This window comes from Equus asinus, chromosome 5 (genome assembly GCF_041296235.1).
Source record: "Equus asinus isolate D_3611 breed Donkey chromosome 5, EquAss-T2T_v2, whole genome shotgun sequence".
In the NCBI taxonomy this organism is placed as follows: domain Eukaryota; kingdom Metazoa; phylum Chordata; class Mammalia; order Perissodactyla; family Equidae; genus Equus; species Equus asinus.
The window spans coordinates 47,044,652-47,058,004 of record NC_091794.1 but is presented as its reverse complement, the minus strand read 5'-3'; the positions used below and the strand labels follow the sequence as shown (position 1 = coordinate 47,058,004).

Below are 13,353 nucleotides of genomic sequence, written 5' to 3'. Positions count from 1 at the left end.
GCATAAAGAGTACATAGGATCTCTCTGCATTATTTCTTACAATTGCATACAAATCCACAATTATCTCAAAGTAAAGTTTAACTAAAAATAATCGTGTTAAGATTTAGACGTCTTTCATTTTATTCCCCTCCCCCCTTCTTTTTAGCCCAATTATGATCATGTTTAACTAGGGTTTTGGATGAGAACATAAACTATATCTGAGGGAAAGAGTTTTCCATAGCGTTTTTCTTGTCAAATTATAGACTGATTCCTATACAGAAGGGTAATAACTTATAATGAGGTTTGCTCTGAAGTTTTATTCAGAAGCCATTGTGAAAGGATGCGTCAATTCCTCCACCTTCTGATTATCGTAGTCTCTTATTTGAGGACATTTGCCATAAGATGAGGGTTGTATTAACTGATAGTCACAGAGGGAAATCAGCAAGTCCTTTGGCATAATGACTTCACGATTTGTTTTCTTCTTAATCATCTTTCAGTTTGCTGTTATCCATCTTCCAAGTAATTCTTTCAAGAGGGCTTACGTGGATGGTAACTTTTCTGAGCTTGTGCATAGCTGAGAAAGTATTTTTGTTGACTTTACATTTGTAAATGAATGTAGCTGAGTATACATTTCTTGAAACATACTATTTCTCTGTAAATACATAGTTCTCCATTTATATTCTTGTATTTAGTTTGTGGAGAAAAAATTATAATGATTTTTCAATAAAAATAGACATAATTTAAGAGAACTTCCTATGTTGAAATTTCTTCCTTTCCTCAAGCACGTAGTATTTTTTTTCCATCTTCTTGTAATTAAAAATTATTGCTACCGTGAGTCCAGATGTGCTCTATTTTCATCTATTTTGCCTGGAAAGTGGTAAGATCTTTATGTTTCCATACTCAGGTATTTTTTTTAACTTTGAAACGCTCCTTTCAGTTACATCTTTGACTACTGATACTATTCCAACTGCCATGTTTTCTTTCTTAAGAAAGTAATTCCCTTTTTTTCTTTGAGGCGGAGGTGAGGAAGATTGGCTCTGAGCTAACATCTGTTGCCAATTGTCCTCTTTTTTGCTTGACAAAGATTGCCGCTGAGCTAACATCTCTGGCAATCTTTCTTTATTTTGTATGTAGGATGCCACCATAGGATGGCTGGAGGAGCAGTGCAGAGGTCCCCTCTGGATCTGAACCCCCAGGGATCTGAAACTGAGAACTGTGGGCCACCTAAGCGGAGCATGCAAACTTAATGCTACGCCACAGGGCTGGCCCCAAGAAAGCAATTCTTAAGTTGCACCTTCTGTTTCTATTCTTCCTACCTCTAAGGCTTCCTGATTTTTTTCACCTCTCCATTCTAGGAGAGTGTCTCAAGATTGTCTATCATTGGCTTTATTTTCCCCATTATTATTTTCTTTTTTTGAGGAGGATTAGCCCTGAGCTAACATCTGTGCCCATCTTCCTCTATTTTATATGTGAGATGCCTGCCACAGCACGGCAACTGGTGCATATGTCCACACCTGGGATCCGAACTGGTGAACCCTGGACTGCCAAAGCCAAACGTGCGAACTTAACCGCTGTGACACCGGGCTGGCCCATATTTTCCCCATTATTAACTTTACTTCTTTTTATAACAGCAATACTCATGATAATAAATGCAAACATTTAACTAGTGCTTACTGTGTTACAAGCAATGTTCTAAGTGCTCTCCATCTCTTATCTCATTTAATAATCACAATACAAAGCACTATTTTCATGGTCACTATCTTAGTCAGTTCAGGCTGGTATAACAAAATACCACAGATGTGGTGGCTTAAAAAACAAACATTTATTTCTCACAGTTCTTGATGCTGGGAAGTCCAAGATCAGGGTCCCTGGATGGTTGAGTTCTGGTGAAGGCTTTCTTCCAGGTCGCAGATGGCTGACTTCTCATCCTAACCTCACATGGCAGAAAGAGCCAGAAAGCTCTCCAGGGGCTGCTTTATAAGAGCACTTAATCCCACTCCTTAGGGCTCCACCCTATGACCTAATCACCTCCAAAGGCCTCACTTCCAAATATCATCACATTAGGGATTAGGCATCAATATATGAATTTGGGGAGACACAGATATTCAGTCCATAGCACTCATTTTGCAGATAAGGAAATTGAAGTTCAAAGAGCTGAAATAATCTGCTCATACTACAGAGTTCACAGCTGGGAATTAGGCCTCGATGTCTGGTCCCAGAGGCTGTGTCTTTAGCTACCACACCAGTGCTGCATAGCGGCATTGCATGCACTGCTGATCCATCACGAGTACAGAAGCAGAGAGTAAGCATTTAAAAACTTCTGTACCAATTCGACAGAGAAATATTGTATCTGTTGAATCTCCTAATAAAAAATTAGGTTTTGTGTTGTTATGTCTTTTTTTCTTTACTTCACTTTTTCCTGGTAATTTATTTTTACTATATTTAATAAAGTATCAGTAGACAACAGATTGGGACAAAAACAAAATCAAACAGACCTGGTTCTTCACCACAGACAGTGAAAAGAATGCTACTAAACTGTTAGAAATTTAGATGATTAAAAAATTATAAAGAGAAAAAACATTCACAATTCTATTATTAAAAAATGACCCCTGTTAGATAGGGGTGTGGATATATCTATCTACCCATATCTACCTATATCTATCTAGCTATCATCTATCAATTTCTTTACCCTTCTATTTACAAAAATATTACTCATTATTCATACTATCATGTAACCTGCGTTTTTGTTTGTTTCTTTGAATACATTATGGACATTAATAAAAAAAGATTTTTATTTTTAAATTTTTAAAATGGCTGCCTAATTTTACTAGATCCCCATTTAATGTTTTCCCTAGTGAGAAATTCCTCTAGTGACATTGAAAGTTCTCAACGTCGTAAATAATGTACATCAAACAGCCTTGTATATACATCTTTGCCCACACATTTGATCATTTCCAAATTGTTATATTCTATCTGTTATAATGTATCCTTACATATTGGAACTGCCAAGTCAGGAGGATACATTACAATCCCAAAAACATATTTTGGAATATACATCATAAAAGTGCTTCCCAGAAAAGTTTTACACTTTTACCAACAAGGTATTGAGTTCTTGTTTCCCTATAGCCTCGCCCACACTGGGTATTAGCAATGTTTTAACCTATTTATTCTTTGCTAGTCAGATGGGCAAAAATAGCACCTCATCTTAGTTTAATTACTAGCTCAATCTTTTATATTTATTGGGCATTTGTATGTGTATACTGTTTGTTCAAGAATTTTATTCATTTTTAAATTGGGCTGTTCTAATTCTTATTGACATTTTCATTTGGTAAATATATAATTAGATTTTTTCCAAATATGCAATTTATTTTGAGTTTTGTTTATCACATTTTGGTATCAGGCTTATGCTGTGCTAACTTTGTAAAACAAATTGGAAAGATTCCTACCTTTTTGAATACTCTGGAACATTTTGAAATAAATAGTTGAAAAAAATTTGAGCCCAGCTCCTTTCACCTGTTTTTTTTTTTTCTTATTTGATTATTTTTCTGTTCAGGTTTTTGATGTTTTGCATCAATTTTGTTAATTTATATTTTCCTAGAAAATTATCAGTTTCACTCAGATTTTAAAATCTGTCATGACAGTGGAGAACATTATATTCTTAGAACATTTTAAATGCCTGTTACTAGCGGTGTCATTCCCCATCTCACATTCAGTACTGTGTAATTTTGTTTTCTCTGTTTATTTCTTAACTAGAATTGCCAGAGGTTTGATTATTTTGTTTCCTCTAAAAACAACAAACTCAGATTAATTGATCAATTCTCCTATTCTAATTTCTAATTCATTGACTTTGGTTTTTGTGTTGGCTTTGTTATTTTTTCTCTCTTGCTTTCCTTAGCTTTTTTTTTCCGTAGTTCTTTTTACTGACATCTTTAGTTGAATATGTAGCTCATTTATTTTAGCTTTTCTAATGTATAAGTTTGTTGTGGGGTCGGCCCTGTGCCCGAGTGGTTAAGTTTGTGCTCTGCTTTGGTAGGCCAGGGTTTCGCCGGTTTGGATCCTGGGCGTGGACATGGCACAGCTCATCAAGCCACGCTGAGGCAGCGCCCCACGTAGCACAACTAGAAGGATCTACAACTAGAATATACAACCAGGTACTGGGGGGCTTTGGAGAGAAGAAGAAGAAGAAGAAAAAAAGAAGACTGGCAACAGATGTTAGCTTAGGTGCCAATCTTCAAAACAAAAAGAAAGGTTGTTATATGCTTCTGTGCTTTACTGAGAAAAAAATCACAGCTTTTATTTCTATCTCTTCTGCCAACAGCTGTTTAAGAAAGTGTGGGCTTATTATTATTCTTTAAAACTTTACCACCTGCTTTCCTTAGTTACTTGTAAGACTAGACCCTTTTTGCATATTTGTTAGTCATTTCTATTTCATCATTTATGAATTATCTGCTCAGATCCTTTATCATTTGTCTTCTATGTTCTTACTATTTTTCTTGTTAATTTCTATGAGCTCAGTCATGGAAGCCTGGTGTTTTGGCATGTTCTGCATTTTTTTCTCCATCCTGCAGATTTGAACTCCTTTGGAAAACTGCCTGTACCCCATGTGGTAGCCTTTTTCAAGGCATGGATGTTATGACTGCAGGAACCCAGTGCTGGGGACCCTTTTTTGCTACATTGGACAAACATCTGTCTGAGAATGAAGCCAGTATAGAAGGAATGAAACCAAAGATGGAGAAGCTGGAAAACCCAACACTGAATCCTGAGGATGATCTCTTGAATCAAAATATGAAAGATAATTTGAAAGGCAGTATTCTTTGGTTATTTTGAAAAAGTGGGATTAGGGAATTGGAGGAAATAAATAAAATTATAAAGAAATTAAAAATGATATTGCAGAACGAATTTTAAACTGGAAGCAATAAGTAAAGAATCAGTAAGTTACAAAATCAAATCAGATATGTGGAGGAAAATCTCTAAAAAGTGAAAAATATTAAAGACTTCATTACTAGTGATTTTTTATAATTTCTAAGACATTTTCATGTATACAATTACATTTAACTTCTTAGGAACTCCATGAAGTAGATAAAACAATTTGCCCCATTTGGCAGGTATTAAAGTCTATACTAAAAGAAGTCGAGTGATTTGCCCCCAGTTAGTAGCAGAGTCTAGAACTGATTTTCTTTTTAATGGAAAGTTCTCTTTGCTTTACATCAGGCTCATTGTCCTAAATTAGTCTATTCACTAAAATTAAAAAAAACATCCTAGTACCTATCACCTCTGTTAGACATTCAGTAGATCTTCTTATTACAACTTCCAATGATTTTCTTTTGAAAAATATGGCTTCTGGATTCCACTTGAGTTTAATGTTTTCCTTTTCTCACCGTATAGAATCTTCCCAAAGGCCTGCCTTTGTATAAGAGACTGGTCTAAGCCACACGTTTGCTAGAGATTAGGTTGGTGGTTTTTCTAGGTTCTCCTTGCAGCTCATCCCGGTGCTGTTAGAACTTACATATAGCACTTTGACAGGAGAACTGGAAGGGGACAAAACTAAACCAAAACAAACTTCAACCTTCAGAGTTCACTGCTCTTTCGTTCGCCACCTCTTCTTATCAACTTCATATCTCAAGGTAAAGTAAATCACTGCTTGTCAATTTCCAATTTCCATTCCCCAAATGTTAAAGGGATTAACATTTGTGCAAAGATACAAAAAGAAAGTTACTAATAGTGGAATTAGGGGGTGAAATAGCACTGACAGCCCTGGAAATGAGTCCTTGAACAAAGTGAGGGAATACTGGCATTCTGGTTGCATGCAATAGATATAGGCAATAATCTGCTTTTTATCATGTTCTTCCTTGGGGCTTTGTTTTTTGGAAATTCTACCTAGTGTCTGGCAGATCTTTGCAGTTATCCCTTTTTTTTTTCCTGATGAAGATTTTCCCTGAGCTAACATCTGTTGCCAATCTTCCTCTATTTTGTATGTGGGTCACAGCCACAACATGGCTGCTAATGAGTGGTGTATGTCTGTTTCTGGGAACCAAACTGGGGCTGCCGAAGCAGAGTGTGCCAAACTTAACCACTAGGCCGTGAGGCCCGCCCCTATTCTACTTTTTAGAAATCTCTTCATGTGGGTTAACACTTATGAATTAGGCACAACAGATCATCTCCATCCTGCAAATTTTTCATGCAAATTTTTCAGTTGGATCTTTAAAATTCCTTTTTATATGCCAAACTAAATGTTCAGACTGCAAGGGTCTTGTAACTAACAGTTTCCAATTTCAATAAATATCTTCTTATACTCCCCTAACAGTGTGGAAAGAAGTTCTACATTGTAGGATAACACCCATTGGTTTTAAATTTTCTCTCGCCTTGTTACACGAAAGAGGAATGAATCAGAGAGCCCATCACTTGTAACTTTCCACATGGTGCCACATAGATCTACTAAAGTGTCTCCCTGGGAGAGACAGAGTGTGTGGGGCTAAGAGATGCAGAGAATTATGTTCACACATCACCAGACTTAAAAGTACCATCAGGGTTTCAGGAGCAGTGCTTTTCAGCCAAGTAGGCCATGATGTGACCTCTATTAAATTTATGGGAATTGGAGAAATGAGGTTACTCCCTGGGTGACAAGGTGTTGAATGACAGTAAAAAGTAATTAATCACTCCTACTTGTATTTGTTAAAATAGCCATGCTTCAGTCTTTTTTTTTTCTTCCCAGGTAGCCTTAAAATAGAGGTGTGGCCTCAGTAGGTTCATTCCACTGTGTTTCACCTTGATCTGACCAGCCAGTAATTTGTTTATGCTCTGAAGCATGTAGATGATACACATTAACCTTCAGTTTTTTTCAGGGATACCCCTAAACTTCAGCTATGTGATGTGTAAAGCAGATTAGAAACGTGGCAGGAGTGAGATGAATTAATACAATAAATCTTCCTTCCTTCTTGTCCTTACATTTCAGATCATAAAGGTAGTGATTTTAAAATGAAGATAATGTTAATGGTATGCTTGTTTTAAGGTAGTTATTTTATCATAAAGTAAATATATTTGCATCATAAAGTAAATATATTATCACATACAAACTGTAATAGCTAGTATTTATTGAGTGCTATGTGCCTGGCCTTGTGCTAAGCTCTTTATATATAGTATTGCATTAGATATTATAGATATAGATATAAGATACCATCATTTATAGATGGTATCTTATTAAATATTATTATTCCCAATTTTCAGATGAGGTTTAGGTTTAAGAGAGGGTACTAACTTATCAGACAGTAAGTTCTAGAGTGATGATTCAAATCCAGATATGCTGTCTCACTTAGATCCTGTGTTCCTGAGATAGTGTGCTCGTCAGCTGGCCGTTGATGTTAGCTACAGTCAAATCCTAGAAGGATCAATGTGAATCCCAAGAGCTATCATAACACTGGTTTCTTATTTATGCCATTGCATTCATCTTTACAGATACCTATATCTCTAGCTCACTGGACTCCCCTTAAGAAATAGTAGGATAGGTAGGATAGGCAGGAAAAGAGAGAGATAGGTCAACATTTGCTGAGCAATCAGGTAATATGCTTTTACATCCGTGAGTCATTTAATTCCAACAATCACCCATTTTATAGGCAGAGAGTCGACTAATTCAAGAAGTAGAGGAGGCTAGAATACATAGAAATGGAGAGGAGAATGACAAGAGGGTGCATACGAACGAGAAAAAGAACAGACGGTGGAGGCCCTAGAGGGAGAAAGGGAGCACAGCTCTTGTCAAGACCACAGGGGTCCCTGTCTGGGTCCAGTGATGAAGGCCTCAGCTGGTAGCAGTGAGGAGCCTGCTGGGCCGATTGTTGTTCCCCAAGCAGGGGAGTTTCTGGTCTATTTCTTCATCCTCTTTGCTGAATAGCAGTAAAATTAAAATGAACATTTTGAGGACATTTGATAATAATTGGGACCCTTGGTCTTAATATATAAACAGCAGATTTATTTCTTTTCTAATTCATATTCATGTTAATTAAATATTTTTCATAACCTCTTTGTGTTTAAGTGGGGAAAGCTGGGTGTCTTTAGAAATGTTGGGAAAACCATTCTAAGATAAGTGAGATATCAAAAAATTATATGCTTTTGAAAGATCTAGTTTTCAAGAACTTAAGAATTAAGGGAATTTAAAAAAATCAATAATCCACAAATTCAATGCCCTGTGATACATCACTTGATTTGACTCTCATGTTCTCTTTCAGTTGTCATGGACCTTTATAGCAGTATTAATTATTTTGGAACAAACTCTTATGGAGCAGTATATAAGTCAGGAATTGCCACAAAAACACTGCAAAGCAAACCACCCCAAAACTCAATGACACACAACAATATGCAGTTATTTCTTGTTCATGCATCTATAGGTTGGCTAAGGTTGGTCAATTCAGGCTGTGTTCAGTTAGGCTGAGATCTCAGATGACAGTTAACTCCGGGTTAATTAGGACTTGTAACATTAGTCAACAGAGGCATGTTTTTCTCATAGAAAAGGCAGTAGAAGAGGGTAAGACAACTGGACAAATACATCTGAAGCCTTGCTCATTTCAGGTCCACTAACATCCCATTGACCAAAGCAAGTCACGTGACCAAGTCCCACAGCAGGGGCTGAGACCATCGTCAAGGTGAGGATGTATAATGCTATGACTGGGTCAGGGTGGGAGGTGAAGAGGTGGGACCAACAGCTTAATTTACTACAAGCAGAGAAATAGATCTATGTCTCAATTTCTTTTCCAAATTCCTCATCCATACATCCTCACGTGGAGGTGTGCAGCATGGGCTGTGACATGAGGTAAAAGTCTGGATCTATACTACTTTTCTTTTAGTACCACAGGTTCCTTTGGGACAGAAACAGTTCTGAAATTGTATGTTCTACAGGATTTTGAGGAGTTATTATATCAGAAAAGTTTCTTAGATCAAATAAGCTCGTGATATGCTAGACTATAGAGCTAGTAAGACTACTTAACATACTAATGCATATGGTAAATATCCAAGAAGAAGATATGGCATACATATTTCACAGACCTATTTGACCGTAGAATCCCTTTTCTCCAACAGTCTCATTTTTTTTAAAGAACATCTTGAGGGCTTAGAGTTTTGTGGAATTCATTTTGGGAAATGCTGTCCTAAGGCAACTTCCATCTTTCTTACTTCTTAGTTCAGATGGGGCTAGCATCTGGCTAATGCCCCAATTTTGAGATAAACGTTTCTAAAAAGTATTTGAGGATGGGAAGAAACAGGTTTAGCACATCTGATCACAAGACAATATAATTATATTATGGATAGGAGCTAGTATACTCTATTTCAACTTACATGTTACTCATGTTACTTTCAAGTTGGTCAAATCCAGGCATATCTGTCTTTTAAAATTCCCTTTTTAAATATTTCAGGGATGTTTATGTGCATGTTTAAAGGATACTACAGATTAACATTTACGGATGCTAAGAGATTTCTACCTTTAGGCCCAGAAAGAATGAAGTTCTGGGGTCATTTAATCCATACTGTTATATCAGGTGTAAAATTCCGGTTAGTATACATTTTTTTTTTTAATCAGCAATACCAATGGATATTTCTCTTTCCAGAATGCATGTCAAAATTAACACCTTGATGTTATGCTATGGAGATAACACTTTAAAAAATATACTCATGAGGCTAGGACGGTTTTAGCACAGTAGAAAATATTTTTTAACACCTAAAATTTTTATGGAATGTTATAAATCTGAAAAAAAAATCTTAAACAGCTGAGATTTTATAGCCACTCAGGGACAATAAAAAGTTTGAAGAATATATTATATTATGTAGATGAGGAGAATATATTAGTCAACATTGTGACTTTTTAAGAGCTTGTTCTTAAAAATAGGATAAAGGAAAATTGTTCACTAATCTTTCAGGTAAAATGTCAGTATGTTTTTGCATAATCCCTCTTTTATCGATAAATCCTAATGTTCAAAGGAAGATTGTGTGGCGTAGGATGTTCTGCAGTAGTAAACTCAAGTCCTCCAACATGGGGGGACGTGCCTGGTCCCCAATCATAAAAGGCAGCAAACTCTTCAGAACCTTTAAAGAGAGTTTCTGAAGAGCAGCTGGACAGTTAATCCTGTGCTGCTAAAAATATTTGAATGAGATTTGGGATTTATAAAACACTTCTATATATTATCTTACTTTCTCTTAACTGAAACACTAAGAGGCAGGTCAGGCAAGCACTGACTCTCATTTTGTGGGTAATAAAACCGGGATTCGGAGAGATCTAGTGACCTGTCCAAGAGCACACAGTTCATAAACAGCCGAGGAAGAAATTAAAAATAATTCTTCTGATTTCAAATTCAGTGCTTTCCCCATATATTTGTGCATTTCTTTCTGAAACGTTTTGTTCACAAGGTTTGTTTTCTGATGCCAAGTATATAGTTCACATTATAAATTACACTTCATCTCTCTCTCATGACTTTAGTTGAAAAATGGAAGAAGGGCTGGGAGTTAAAAAAAAGTGTTGCTTTCAAATTTAAATATTTTAGGAGAAAAAAGGCATAAAAGCAATGATAAGAGGATCTGAATCCTGAAAGGGACTTTAAAGCAATATTTATGGATCCATGCAGAGGAAAATAAGTTTTTATAGTACATGCGAGTCATTCCTCCACACCAGGATCAAACTTTATTTAAAGCACCACCACTGAAGTTTCGATGTAAAAGCCAGCATGCCATTTCCCAGAACTGGTGGTGAGACATAACAGAAAGGAGTAGTTTTGCTAGAGAACTAATCAGGATTTCAAGGGATATGAGAACAGGTGATAACTTAGTTTGATGGCTCTCAGTCCAAGTGAACAAGAAGGGAACGACTCTCTCTCACCAACTAAGACTCTCATATCAGAGTCTCCTAAAGGCTCTGTGAAAATGTTTCCATTTCTCAAAGAAAGGGAAAGATTCACCCCGACAAATTGGAAGTGAGTTTCTGCACTGACCTGGCTAGGAAATAGGGGTTTAACATGAAGACATCGCTTCCCATCTCCTGTCTGCCTTATGCTACGAACAGTGACAGCCCCTGAGAGAAAACATCTGAAGGAAACAAATATTTCGGCCACAATATTTCAGCTAGTCATATGTAAGGGGAGAAAACTCATGAGGAAATAGGATAATTATAACACTTCTATAGTGAATTATACTATAATGTAACTTAAATTTGTTAATATCTCTTATAGTAACAATAATAGCAATTGTTTATTGAATATTTACATGTGCCATGAACTGTGGTAAACTCTTTACTTGTATAACCACACAAGATAGGTACTAATATAATTCCCACTTTATAGATAGAATTTAGGCTTAGGCAGTTTAAGTGACTTCCTTGAGGTCACAAAGCTATAGTAAACAACTAAGCTTGGATTCAAATTCACATAGCTCAGAGCCCAGAGAGTATTCTCATAACCACTCCACTCTTAAATATTCTTGTATTTAAGTACCGGCTACTACAGTACTGGTACCACAGTATGGGCTCCCAGACAGGAAATGTATGCATCTTTCTATAAGAATCTGCCCCTTATCAGTCAAGGCTATTGGTTTGCAAATTGGTGTCCCATAAACCAAGGCAAGGAGAGACAGAAGAAAGAGGCAGACCACTTCAGATAGGGAAGTGGTAGGTTTAATAAGCAAGGGAACTTACATACAGGGCTTATTTTGGGCGGCCGCAAGGTGAGATCTCTGCATCTACCTGCTAGAATCTTAAAAGTTTATATAGAGGCCTTCACTGGGTTCAGTCAGATATTCAGTCCAGATGGCTTCAACAACGCATTACTCTCTTGAGATTGCATCCTTGAAATGGCTTCAGCTATGGGAACAGTGGGCAGAACAGATATTCCAAGAACAGAGGAGGGGGTGAGGAGCCTCTGACGGCCCAGGTCCAGCTTGCGGGTCAACTGGCAGTCATGTCCTCTCAAGGATCTCCTCCACGTGGCAAAGTCAAAAGGACAGATGAATTGAGGAAAAAAAGTTAAAATATAGTCTGGTTAAATACAGTGGAAGACTGAACCAACTAGAAACACGCCTTGGTTCTGATTTTAGTTGCTGCAACATTATATTTACTGTGGACCATACCTGAGTGATTCTGACCATGTAAAATCATTTCAACACTGAAAATGATATTCAAAATAGCAGAGATGCCCGATGACCAGAAAGGAGAGATGATATCAAGTATCCATTGTAACTCATCAACTTCCCAGTTGTCAGATTTGCATATTTTCTTAGTCTCTTTTACTGCCAAGAAGTGACATCAGAAGAAGCCAGATGAATGAGAATTACTTTTTCCCTAATTAGTATTGCAGATCTTCCTTTAGGCTCCTTGTGAGCCCTGATGCCATGTCACTTTGCAAAAACACCCAATGAGCAGCTGCAGACTCTCTCCAACGTCCAACCTGTATGACTGTCTTCCACAGTGGTCTTTGGTGATGAATAGAAGGACACAGGTCTGCAGATGAGCAGGAGGAAATCTTCATATTATTTTCCATCTATTATGATTACCCTAATTACAAGTACTGGGAAGAGTTTGAGGTACAAACACATTTTGCAATTCTTGCCTGCATGTGGTAACTAAAAATGTCTGTAGTTAATGTCACCCTGAAAATGTTTTAGTTTGTTAAAGGAATTTCTCCAGGTGCCCAAATTTACAAAGTTACTGTCTGAAATATGATACTGTCAAAAGATTGACAGTGAGTTGATATAGATAGGGCAGAAGTTCAGGTGCAATTCTCTGTATTTCTTGTGAGCTTGACAAGTCACAAATATCTTATATGCAGTCCTCATTATGACTTGAAGTCACTTCTAGTTTCAACAAGTGCATTGTTGACAATATTATGGTGAACATAAATAGGAAAACTCGTGTCTATAATGAGCTCCTCATTTAAAATAAGCCAAAAAATTAATAAAATAAAACAACCTGCAATCCCTTTCCCAAAAATGGAACCCCATGATCATTGATAAAATAACATTTCTGTTCCTTTGTAGAGGATTACAGAAACTGCATTTCTCACATTTTTCATGCATTAGGGAAGAAAAGGTAATGCTATTATTATATCTTTTCCACATAAACTTACTCTATCGCCTTTTTGTAAGATTTTAGTCTGGCAACTTCATCTTTTATTTACCTTTAAATAGAAAGCTTTCATCACTTAGTACTCGGAGTCAACTGAAACAACTGGTCTACACTAATCAGCTAATTAGTACGTACTGAAGCCATGACTCCCAATCAATAATACAAGAATGTAAAGTAACATCACTCTCATTTTCTTCATTAACATACTACTAGTTAATAAAAGAGAAAATTTTTCCACCCAGTGCATGAGTAGCAAAATGTTATGAATTTCCCGAGCAAAATTATTC

At 36.7% G+C, this 13,353-nt stretch overlaps 1 protein-coding gene and 1 long non-coding RNA gene across 4 annotated transcripts in view; one reads left to right on the top strand and one right to left on the bottom strand.

The window, feature by feature from the left end:
* SPATA16 (spermatogenesis associated 16) overlaps nucleotides 1–13,353 on the bottom strand; it is a 199,136-nt gene that overhangs the window by 152,821 nt on the left and 32,962 nt on the right. The gene's annotated exons all lie outside the window — the stretch shown is intronic.
* The window catches only part of LOC139045412 (uncharacterized), a 72,553-nt gene that overhangs the window by 29,421 nt on the left and 29,779 nt on the right, over nucleotides 1–13,353 (top strand). For 2 of the 3 annotated variants that reach the window (XR_011503744.1, XR_011503745.1), the window contains exons 3-4: nucleotides 4,013–4,130; nucleotides 8,539–8,612. This is a non-coding gene — a long non-coding RNA (uncharacterized lncRNA). Of the gene's footprint in view, nucleotides 1–4,012; nucleotides 4,131–4,547; nucleotides 5,931–8,538; nucleotides 8,613–13,353 lie in introns of those variants that run through there. The other variant, XR_011503746.1, reaches the window with a different exon arrangement.